This window comes from Triturus cristatus, chromosome 9 (assembly GCF_964204655.1).
Source record: "Triturus cristatus chromosome 9, aTriCri1.1, whole genome shotgun sequence".
NCBI classification, from domain to species: domain Eukaryota; kingdom Metazoa; phylum Chordata; class Amphibia; order Caudata; family Salamandridae; genus Triturus; species Triturus cristatus.
In genome coordinates this window covers 377,769,070-377,781,922 of record NC_140592.1, presented here as the reverse complement: position 1 = coordinate 377,781,922, position 12,853 = coordinate 377,769,070, and positions in this window count along the sequence as shown.

Sequence of the window (12,853 nt, the reverse complement as noted above, 5' to 3'; positions counted from 1 at the left end):
ACAAAGGACGATATCCAGAACAGGTGGTATGACGTGCGCAGGAGGGTCAAGAAACTCATCGAGAAAGATCACGCCTTGAGTCAGCGCACCGGTGGTGGCCCTCCTGCCAAACCAGTCTACTTCAGGACCTGGGAGGAGAAAGTGCGGGACATCCTACCACCAGAGAGCGTCCATGGCCTAACAGACATCCCAGAGACTGGTGAGTACACAAACAACAAACCCAAGATTGTTTGGCAAGGGGACAGTGAAACCATGCACCCCAAGCAAACCTACACTAACCAATAAATAATCAACCCAAGATGTGTATGCCAGTCTCACAAACACAATACCTGCCATCTCATAGTGGCTGGAGACTTTGTCATGATATGCACCAACCTACAAACAAATAGAGAAAGCCACTGGCACTAAGCCAAATACATCCAGCAAGACAGTTTGCCACCACAAACACACCACCTCACAGTGCAGCTGACTGTTAGGGAGGAATAGTGGGGATGCAGGTGAAGTGAGTGTAGCCAAAAGCATGATGGGGCCTGTAGTCACAGATAATGCTCCCCCTCCTCATTGGCCCATCAAGACCTCTCTGAAACATGCCCACATCACAGGGAGTGGAAAATGACTGACAAGATGGCTGACACTGGCTCCTGCTAGGGGTTGTGTGCAAATCAGAAGCAGGACACCACTGACTGACATCCTGAAAGACAACTTGCACGTGTCATGATAGGAAGGAAGACTGACAGCCCTGACCATACTAATCAGCATGGGGAGACACCCCCCCAACACAAACTCCACACAACTCACCGGGTACAATGCTTTGACACACGTCATTGAAATATCAGCAAAAGATCCCCCGTACTGGCTGCTGCTGTGTGAAGCACAGGGGCTCACGTGGGACTTGTAGCCAAACAAAGACCAGGATTTCACAGTCAGCCATCTTGCCATTGCTGTCACACCCCCTCACAGGGAAGCAGAGTCAAGAGGGAGGAAGCATGGGCATGCTGGGTAGGGAGGTGTAGCCAAGAATATGATGGGACTCGCAGTCACACCCAACCTACACCCACCCACATGGCCCAGCAAGATCAACCTGAATCATACTCGCCTCACAGGGAGTGGGAAGGGACCGACAAGATGTCTGACACTGGGCTCTGTTGTGGGGAGCACAAGGCCATGCTGGGACTGCTAGCCAAACAAACACCAGGATTCCACAGTCAGCCATCTTGCCATTGCTGTCACACCCCCTCACAGGAAAGCAGAGTCAAGAGGGAGGAAGCATGGGCATGCTGGGTAGGGGGGTGTAGCCAAGAGTTTGATGGGACTCGCAGTCACACCCAACCGACACCCACCCACATGGCCCAGCAAGATCAACCTGAACCATACTCGCCTCACAGGGAGTGGGAAGGGACCGACAAGATGTCTGACACTGGGCTCTGTTGTGGGGAGCACAAGGCCATGCTGGCAAATGGCCAACAACAAGATCAAACTCTGTCCGTGACAAGCTGGGAAAAAGCAGTGTACAGGCAGGCATCTGTTATAAAAGTAGATAATGTCATGTTTGTGAACCAACGATGCAAGTAGAAACATAAATCACATTGTGTGTCTCTTCCAAACACAGGTCGTACTGGGCACCCACTGACAAATGACGAGGATACCCAGTCCCAGACTCTGTTGGACACTGAGCTCTCTGGTCTGACTCTCTCACTGTCCTCTTCAGATGACGACGACCAACCTGGCCCCTCCGGTGTGAGCCATCATGCAGCACCAGCAACAGCAACATTTGCCCCCCCTTTACCCACGCCTCCACCATCTGGACACCGACAGGGCACCCCCGCCAACACGGACAGACCAAGGACAATCAACACCCACAGCACAGGGACACAGGACCCCCCGGAAGCTACAGCCAACATCACCAGCAACACCACCCAAGGGGTCCCAGGGTCACCTGTGCGTACCGCCGCTGGTCCTGCCTGTGTGGAGAGGGGTGCTAGGAGGGGTGGGAGGCACAAGGCACGCCTTGCAGAGGGGTCTGGACTGCATTATGACCCCCAACTGGCACGCATCATAGATGCGTACCAGGATAGCACCCGAGGATTCGGCCAGGTAGTGGGGATCCTCAAGGATATGCAACAGGAGCAGGTCGCGCACCATGCCCGCATGGAGGCAAAGTGGGATGCCCTTACTGCGGTGCATCGGGACATACTACAATGCCTCCGCCAGATCAACACCAACCTGTCCCCACCCCCCTGTGTGCCCACAACATCTGTCGCAACACCATCTGCCAGCGCCACAGGGAGGGAGGAGGACTCTGGCGGAGAGTCCCCTGCACCGCAGAGGCCTGCACATGAGGATCCCCCCCACCGGAAGAAGAGGGGTCGTCCGAAGAAGGACATGTGAGAGGCAGATGTCCCAGCACATCCCCCAGGGCCTCTAAACCTGTTCTGGACAATGTTCTTTGTGCGCAACCCGTTCACCTTGTCCAATCGCACAGAACTCGCCCACATGACATGGAGGGTTCATGTTGGGCCAATGTATCAGATGACTGTGGACTTTACTCTGGACATTTCATCTACCAGCACATCCAACTCAAATGTGAACTTTGGATTCCTAAACCACTGTACAGCACCGAAGATCCTGTGCACCTCACTCACACATGTTTGTAAATAAACTGACCAGTACACCATACTTGCCTCTGTTGTGATTCAAACTTGTCATGTTCAGGGCGAAGTCGATCTGCTACACAACACAGTGCATGCCAAATACTGCAACAATGTGACCAACGTAAGGTCAGTCATGGGGATGTGACACATGTGAGGGAGACACACCACTATGGCAACACAAAACATAATCACCATGGCCATGTGACTCATCACACACAATGATGTTGACCTGAAACACATTGGCATGCACAGACACAACACCAAGCACAGTCAGTGGTAACAAGTCCACAGGTGAGGTAAGCAGATGTCATTCAGATGTGGGAAGACAGACAACGCACATAACAAAGTGTAGCACAGGTTCATTGCACACCAGCAACACGTTTATTCCACAATAGTTGCACGGTAATTCTACGTAACAGTGGACACACGCTCACAATGTTTTGGAGAATGGAAGTCCAGGGATGTGTGGTACATCAGTTGATGGGAATTCTCAACTTCCACACTGGTGTTGGCGTCTGGGTGTTGGGGGTCAGTGTTGACCACACAACAGGCAAAGGACCCTGGGAAGGACAGACAAGATACAGTCAAAAGCACAGACGAACAGGAGAGAAATGCAATACACATGCACAAAACATGTCGCAAAACACCTACACAAACACTAGTTAGCAGTACTACCCTATTGTGGAGTACACACCACCTGAATGGACACATCACAGCACGCATCCAGTCAAGTGGCACACAGACACACTCAGACAGCAACAGAGCTGGCTCAACACATTCCCGGAAACTCACTTTCAGGTGAAGAAGTTGTTGATGAGCTGGGAGCGGACGTCACCATCATCTTCATCATCACTGGCATCCTGGCCCAGGCTGGGATCCTCCACAGGTGCCGGACGTTGGTCGTCGTCATCCTCATCCAGGATGAGAGGCACCTCCTTACGCACCGCCATGTTGTGTAGCATGCAGCAGACCAGTATTATTTTGCACACCTTTGCAGGCTCATATGGGAGGGCTCCTCCGGTCTTGTCCAGGCAGCGAAAGCGGCTTTTCAGGAGGCCGAATGTCTGCTCAATCACCCTCCTGCTCCGACCATGTGTCTCATTGTGGCGCAGCTCGGCTGGTGTCACAGGGTTCCTGATGGGTGTCAGCAACCACGGCATGTTGGGGTATCCGGAGTCACCTACACACACAAAAATGAACAAGTAGATGAGTTTGGTAGGAGTGTGGAATACAACAATGACAAACGCACACAATGAGAAACAGCCAGTACACACCGACAAGCCAGGCACGCTGAGCTGGCATCTGTGACATCAGCGTTGCAATGTGACTACTCCTCATTATGTAGGCATCGTGCGCCGAACCAGGGAACCGTGCACACACATGTGTGATCAACATGTCAGCAAGACAGACCACCAGAGCATTGATCGAATGGTAGTGCTTCCTATTACGGTATGCCTGCTCATGTGGCTCCTGTGGTATCAGGGCAACATGTGTCCTGTCAATGGATCCAATGACGTTTGGCATCCTCCCCAGTGTATAAAAGGCATCCTTAATTTCAGGGAGTTCATCTTGGCTCGGGAGCTTGATATACAGGTCGAGGAATTGCAACGTCCCCTCCAAGGCATCGCGTAGCACCCGACTAAGCATCGTTTGCGACATACCACCAGCAGTAGCCACAGTGTACTGCAAGGTACCAGTAGCAAAGAAGTGCACGGCTGCAATCACCTTCACCTCTGGGGTCAGTGCTGTAGGGTATGTCCGGCCAGGTAGCAGATGTGGCGCCAACTGCTCCGCCAACTCCTCAATCAGTGGCCTGGTGAAGCGGTACCGTCTGATGCTGTCGCGTTCCTGCATGGTTGCAAGGTCTGGGAACGGACGATGCACAGCTGGTGCCCTGCAGTACAGAGATGCACAAAGGAAGATTGTCAGTACATCCCCCCATGTGGCCATGACCACGATCACTCTCACATGCTAGTTCATGACATTACACAATGTACTGAGGTGTGTGCTGTTGGTTATGGACACATATGTCACCTACAAGACCACCACCTCACATCTCAATTCCACATGTCCACATGAGTCCCATGTAGTGCAATGGGCTAAACATCTGGCTGTGTCACCCAACCTATGTGCTGCTGCAACGTTCAAAACACCCACCCCAGTGACTAATGAGGACTCATGTCTCCCGGGCATCACAGATCTTTGTCATGCAGAAACCCAGGCTCCCTGTATTGCCACATCAACACAGCAATGGACATGGCGTAGCACGTACACACCACAAGGCAAGCGTAAGTCCCACAGATAGTGGCCTCTGTTGTCCATGCCGGCCCTACATGTACGTCTCTTAGACACACACCCCATCAAGGTTGATGCACATACCACATGGATGTGGAGACTGTCAACCATTGGTAACATGGGATCAGACACATCTGAGACACAACATGCACACAGACTGTGGGTGCACATCAGTATTGGGGCTACAGGTCTCACTGTAACGTACATGCCATCATCCCCAGGACTCAGGGTGTATGTGACATGCCCCAAACATATCCAACCTGACACTGTGGCCTTCACTCATGCCATTTACTGTCCAATTGCACATCACAGTGCAAATGTGCACAACACACAAAGGACTCTCCCCCCATGTACAAGATAACAGTCTGGGAGTGGCTGCACAAAGTGCCAGACAAAAAAACTGCTGTGGCCCCCTCAAACACCCAGGGAATGCAGCCTCACATGCCATGGGACACTGTGTGGCCAATGCTATAGTGTGGCAGGTGTGTGCAGGTGTCCATGGCCAGTATATGTGTGTTGCATCCGGGTGACAACGCGTACGCATTGCACGGGTCATGTCCGAGCCGTGCGTACGCCTTGGCCATTGAATCATATGGAGACGGGTGCATATGTACATTCAAAATACGCGTTGTACAATCAGTTGAACGAGCCGGGCACACCCATTGGCTCAGGCCTGCCATGGAGACGGATGCGGATTCAAAACTTGTACGAGTTGTGCACTGGAAATTCAGTTGGATGCCTACAACAATGTTGTAATTTCAAGTGTTCCATGAAGGTGAAGATTTGAACGATGCGGAAGGCGTGTACCAGTCGTACTTTTAAATGGATTGGCCAGATTCATAGAATGCAACCGTGTTGGACCTATCAATTTGGACACATGGCACAGAGTCTTCCTCTATAAGGCTGGCTGGACCCCAGGGAGCTCACTTGCCTGCACTACATGCTACTGGACCACATCCCTGCTACCACTGCAGCTGTCTCTGCATCCTCTGGCTCCTGCTATGGCACGTACACTGGAGAGGGCCCCAGCCTTCACTGAGGAGGAGAACCAGGCCCTGCTGGACGGGCTCCTTCCAGAGTACAGAATGCTCTATGGGACACCAGGGGAGCAGGTGAGTGTGCTGTCCACTGCCTTCCTAATTAAGCATGTTGTTTGACTACCAGTACTAGCAGTGTGTACAGCAGTGGCAAGCATTATCACTGACTACTTTCATCCCCCAAAGTGTGTAGGGACATGTACTGAATATATTTCCTGCTGCTAAAGTGCATTTTTGCCAGCTTAGACTATCCATGCATTGTTAACATGTCAGACATGCATGTGAGTTTTCATTCCCCATGGTTGCACTATCTGTGTAATTATTTTCCCTTTGTGATGATGACATGTATATCTAATTGTGTACTGCACAAATCTAGGGCATGTGTGTTAATGTACTTTTCACTTTTTCCTCCTCACAGGTTGATGCCCACCAGAAGCAGGAGATCTGGCTGACCATCGCCCGGGCTGTTCGTTCTGTGGGGGTCTACAAGCACCGCATCCGCAACTGCCAGAAGAGCTGGCAGGACCTTCGTGGCTGGACCCAGAGGATAGCTAGAGTCCAGCTGAAGCTGTCACCTCCACGCAGGAGGGGCGGACACCGGACCCTGCCTCCCCACATGCTCCGGATACTGGCGGTGGTCTTCCCGGACCTGGATATGCAGCTGTTGGCCAGACGGCAGCAGGAAGGGGGTAAGTCCATGCCTGATCTGTGTACTATATCTGACATGCAAATAGCAGTCTTTTGTCCGGGTCACACTTTCACATTATGTAGGTCTTGTAGTCCCCAAATCAGGTCCCTCATCCGTGTGATGAACTCTCCTCATCTCTTCCACAGGTGTGGCCCCTACAGTCTTTGGATTGTGTCACTAGGGCACTGTGTCCCTGCAGTCAGCTATGTATCAGGTACCAGTCAGCATCAGTTCCCGTGACTCTGTTGTGTGTGTCATGGGTGGGTCAATTGTTTACACAATGCCTGAGATCTGACATGTGAACTGTGTGTGCCCTTGAGATGGGTACCAATTGCTGGTCTGACTCGCAACATGTTTCTGGGGTATTCAATACAAAACCATGCAGCAAGGTACTCCAATTTTTGGGCATCAGGAGTAGGTATGGCGCAAGTATGCCACAATCGCTTAGCCACCTGACTACTGTCCGGGGCAAAACACTGTTTCACTTAGTCCTGCCCCGTCCTGCCCCCTCAAGGGCATTCAGAAACACTCTGTAATCCCACTCCTGTGTGTGAAATTGCAGGTTGTGCTTCATGACATGTGCCCTCAGGTGTGTGCCTCTGTGTCATTAGGGTGTGGCTTGTGGCTACGTACAACTGGGGTGTCCATGATTCTGAGGGTCAACATGACATCTGCAATGTGACTGTGGGAGACAAGACCTGTGTGACATATAGGTGTGTGAGCATCTGACAGCGCACAATGGTGTATGCAACTCTGTCCCTCATGCAGCTGGGTTATATGCATGGCAGACTGTGATGTGTTAATGTACATGGAGTCGTGTTTGCTGAGACTCATATGTCTGATTTTCATGATGTGTCTGTGTAGGAAGGTGGATATCTGACTATGGTTACCCCCAATTTTTTGCCTAGTGTCTAGCTGGTTTTTCGACTTAGTTGGCCTGAGATCCTGCCATTCAAGATCTCAGCCCATCTGCTCTCTCTTTAAAATGGACTCCAAGTACCCTAAGTGCATACCCAATTGGAATTGGATCACCCTGTGAGCCCCTGTACCAGTGTACACTAGGTACCCAGGGCATTGGTGTATCTAAGGCCTACCAGGGGCTGAAGCATGTATTGTGCCACCCCTGGCCTGGCCTAGCAATTTGACACAACTGGCTGATCACTCAGCTGGGGTAAGTTGGTGTAACCACCTCTTACTTAGGTGTAGTATACCTATACCTAACCTTAAATGGGACACATGTTAACCTATAAGTCACTCCTATGGCAGGCCTTAACAATCCTGAAGGCAGAGTGCTTGGTTCCATGTGAGATGGTGCTCTGGCATGAGCTGAGCCTGTCTGCAGTGGTCGGAACAACTTCCTTCTACCGTTTCCCGATATCGTCATACCATATACTCTTAAGTGCATTATGAACCTCGCGGTTAAATGCTATCTTTGGTTTGGCTTTATCAAAACATGTCGAGTAAGGTGTCATACGAATTGGAATACTAACCCCTCGCCAATTCTGGCGACGGGGTTAGCATTCCACCCTTCTAGAGGAACACGACATGTACAGTACCTGAAACCCGGGTAAAATCAGACATAGCCTCAGCTCCACAAAATGGATGCTGCCACCACAGACACAAGTCTGCCCTCCTGCTGCTGGGAGTCCTTCCAGCTGGGGAGACGTGGACAAAGGGTTTCCTGCCAGGGGAGGTGCGTGCACCACCCCAGACAGGATTTTGTGTATTGGTCAGGTAGGGCTTGAATGGAATCAGACATGCCTGAGGCTCACAAGGAGCCTCGGTGCATATGCCAGTTCAAACCGGTCCTGGGGCACACCAGCCCCGGACATGGGGCGAGCTGGACAAAGGATTGGGGGTGTAACCACCCCCCTTCCTGGTCCCACCCTTAGGGAGGGACCTAGCAGGTAGTCCGGCCCCTAGAATCCGCTTAAAGGTAGGAGCTGTGTCCTAAGACTTCAGACATCCTGGAATCAACTTAACTACAAGAAGAAGACGGGAACTTCGATGCTCTGCTGCACAGAGGACAGAAGGAAATCTCCCCTATGGTCAGGGAGTGACCATCTTGCTAACGCAAGCACCAACCAGCTACTCGACGTCTGCTTTGCCGCCGCCTCCCGCTGGAGCCCGAGCCCAGAGCCCGACAAGACCTGGACCTCCAGATCTCTCACAGCCCGATCCACAGTCTCTGCAAAGGAGGAACCCGTGGAGGCACCGAGACACGTGGAGCCAGCCATCTTGAAAGACCGACGACAAGCTGCAAGCGCGACAACAGAGGCTCCCTCCAAGTTGTGCTTTGGGTCCTCAGAAGCCCACCATCCGAGCAGCATCTGCACCAAAGGTGAGCCCTCCAGCATCTCCACGATCTGCGTGGGGCCCCTCTGCACTTTGCATCTCAACACGCCTGCCCGGTCCCTGGCCTGTTGGCTAGTGGCCATTTTGGGTGACGAACCTTGAAATCTACAATGCTGGTCTGGTTGCACCAGACTGGCCCCAGCTGCTCTCCAAAGGAGCAGCCCCTCTGACCTTGCTGGTCAGGACAATCAGCTTTCTTTACTTTCCACGACTCCTGCCTTTGCCAAGGCTTGTTTGCTTCTTTCGAGTCGCCGACACCGCCGACAGCGAGAGCCTGCGTGGGACAGCTCGATAACCGACTCCTGGACGTCGTCGACCTTCAGGGACCACGTGGCTGCGGAGACAAGCTACACCTCATCACCTGTTTGCACCCGACATCGCCTGGTACCTACCTGGTGCCACGCCGGTCACTGGCTAGTGACTGTGAACACTGTCCCCTCTGCTTTCAGGTCTTCTACAACTCCGATCCACTCTTGGATCCACCGCATCTCTTCTGGACCGACCGCCTGCAGCATCTTTGTCATCAGGCTCCATTGAATCGATAGACGAAACCCGACGCACTTCGAGACCTATGCACCCGCTTCCTGTGGGTGAGGTAAAGCTGGTACTCCGATGCCCAAGTGTAGAGAATCATCTCTAGTGTCTGTGTTTTAAGTCTTAAGTTCGTAGTCCATCCAGAGGACCCTTCTAGCAGTAACTTTTGAACTTTTACGCACCCATTGAAAACCTATGGGAGCCCGCGTGTATCTTTCCTCACTGCACACGCGACCCGTGGACCTCCTGGTCACTAACTGAAGTTAGCTCCTTGTAGGCCCAGTGATTCTAGAGGCCCTAGGCCTTTTCCTTTCCTGTTCGTGGTACTTATACCACTATTTTAGTATATGGTTTGAGTGGCCACCAGGGCCCATCCATATAAAGTGCAACTTCTGTATATTGTAATACTTTCTTGTTTAACGATTTGTGCTCCTGTGCTCATAAAGAGTCTAGGGGATACTTTGAGTAATAAATACATATATATTTTGAATATATATCTGTGTGGTGTCCTTTCATTGGTAGAAAGGGGGGTTGCATATGGTGAAACAGCCTGCTTAACACGCTTTAAAGAGTTTAGCCTCAAAGACTGCTTAGCCTACGCTACCACTAGGGCAGCTAGTCCGAAAAGGTTGACTTACAACCACACCATAAGGGTTGCTTGGCATGGTAAAAGGTGGTCACTTTAACTAGTGAACATCATATACCAGGCCAACTTCTCACATTGGTGAGCAGCTGTTGGATTTGAGCTTGCTGTGTTTTACCTCTGTAATCTCTTTGTTACCAATTGAAAGATCATACAGGTACCTTTAGGTACATATAAAACAAGATTAGATATACTTAAGTTCTACTGAACTTAGTTGTTGTAGAGAAAAGGGAGTAGCACACCCTGACTACAACTACTAGATAGTTTTAGTAGGAAAACCCAAGTGTAGGTAGTTGCAACACATCCACCCACACTTAAGAGCAATGGCTGGGGCAGAGGGGTCCAACTCTGTCGAGAGTGACCCCCAGAGGGCACCAACCATCTTTGCTACCCTAAATCAAAATGAGCTCAGGCAGTTGGCAAATATCAGGGGCCTTAAACAGCCCAGGAACCCTACCTCTGCTGAACTCAAAGAACTCTTACAGGCTGATGAAGATCAGAGAGCTCTCAAGAAAGCCTCCCAGTTAGGCCCCTTAGGGACTGGAACAGGAGGCCCCCCTTCTGAAGATGCTACTGAGGTACCCCTTTCCAATAGTCACCCCTTAGATGAGAATCATACTACAGAGGATGAAAGTGATAAGGGTACTGATACAGATGGTAGTGGGGATGAAGGGAGAACTAGCCCAGTGCCAAGTGTTATACGTGGCCCAGCTAACTTAAGGCTACTGGGGACTGACAATGGGATCACCCCATTGGATCTCCCTAGTGGACTTAACCAGGGGTTTGGGAGGCAGAGGAATCACTCAGGTGACTCTAATGCTTCTCATGCCTCTAGAGGCTCTCAAGGTCGCTCCAGAAGGGGGATGACCAGCCCTCAGAGGAGGGAACATGAGGCCAGAATGAAGGAAGCTCAGCTGAGGATCAGGAGACAGGAGCTAGAAGTAGCCCTGATGGAAGAGAAACTGAACAAGGCTAGGCAACCTAGAGAGAGTGGGTCTATACCCACTGGTGGCAGCATTGTCCCTAGGGACAAAGATAGGGTCTTTTTTTTTTTTGCAAATCTGTTTTTATTGAGTTTGAGTTTAAACTTTCGTACAGGAGGACCATGTACGGCATCATGTTTCACATTCAGTAAGACATAAACTTATACAAACTTATAGGACATGCCGACTGGCAGGACGGGGGGGGGGGGAACAGCCTGGTGTCTGCGCGCGCACCCACCACCACCCCCCCCGGGAGCCAGCCACCCCACCCTTAACAATTCCGGTGTCCTCTATGCAGGGGGGGCCAGCACCACCACCCACCAGCCATTGAGCCGTACGAGGGCAACTGATCTCGCCTACACAACTGAGGCGTCAGTAAAGTCGGGAAGGTTACATGTAATACAAAAGGAAGAACCCATAACAATGGCAGCGGTGACAACGATTCGCTTGGTGCGCTCCTACCCCCTTCCCACCCCAACCCCCCCCCCCGAACTCCAGGAGTACCCCTCAAAGTCCCAATGGGCGCAGTTGTCCCCGCGCGTCCCCATACGCCCCATCCGTGAGCCAGCGGTAATGGGGGCCATGCTATCCCGTCAGCGGGTCTGCCTGCACTACGCCGCCGCCTGCGCCAGTGTCATCCTGTCTGGCCTCGCCTGTGCAGCCTGTGGCACCCTCCCCCTCCGAGCGCCGGAACTCAACAAGCAGCTGTTCCCAGCGGTCCGCCATGGGCTCCCTCCGCTGCCCCAGGGTGTCCTCCCTATGGATAGCCGTCCCCTCCGACCTGGCCCATGCATGGAACGATAAACTCCAGGCCCGCACGTGCGGCGGGTCGTGTGCCTTCCATCTCCGGGTGATGAGGCGCTTCGCCCCCACAAGCCCCAGATCCAGGAATCGGGACGCTACCTTATCCTTGGGCGGCCTGGTAAATTGGTGCAAGACGTGCTCGGGCCAGCCGAAGGGAATGCTGCGCCCTGTACTCCCCCGCAACTGCCCACTAACCGCCCTCCAATAGGTGTGCAACTCTGGGCAGCCCCACAGCAAGTGCAGCAGCCCCGCCCCTAGCTCACGGCACCGAGGACAGTGCGCGTCAGCACGGTGGAAGTATCTATTAATCAGCGCGTGTGTGAGGTAGGCCCTGTGAACTATGAACAGCTGGATTTGACGGAACCGCATATTGCGGGGGATACGCGCTGGGCTCTTGAGGACTCTCTCCCACTCCCTGTCTGTCAGCGGCCTCCCTAGTTCCAGTTCCCACTTGCCGCGGAGTGGGCCCAGATCAACCGCCGTGTGCTCTCGCAACGAGGCGGCGAACCAGCGAACCAGGTGTCCGCCCCTCCCCATGACATGCAGGTATTGCATGGTTAGGTGTTGGGCAGGGTCTGTGGCCATACTTCCCCATTTGGCGGTGAGGCTCGCCAGCAGTGAGCGGTGTGTGAGGAACCCGCCGGGTGGGAGCCCGTCCTCCGACACCAAGGTTTCGTACGGTATCAGCTCACCGTCCCTGTATAGGTCCCCCAGCGTGTGTACGTCCGCCGCCCACCAGCCCGTCGGCGCGGGGGCCGCGAGCACCCCCCCACCTCCAGGAGAGCCCTCTAGGGGTATCGCCGGTGCATATGGCACCACCGCGCGTGTGAGGTATAAGGCCCTCCGGAAGCACCTGTGCGCCA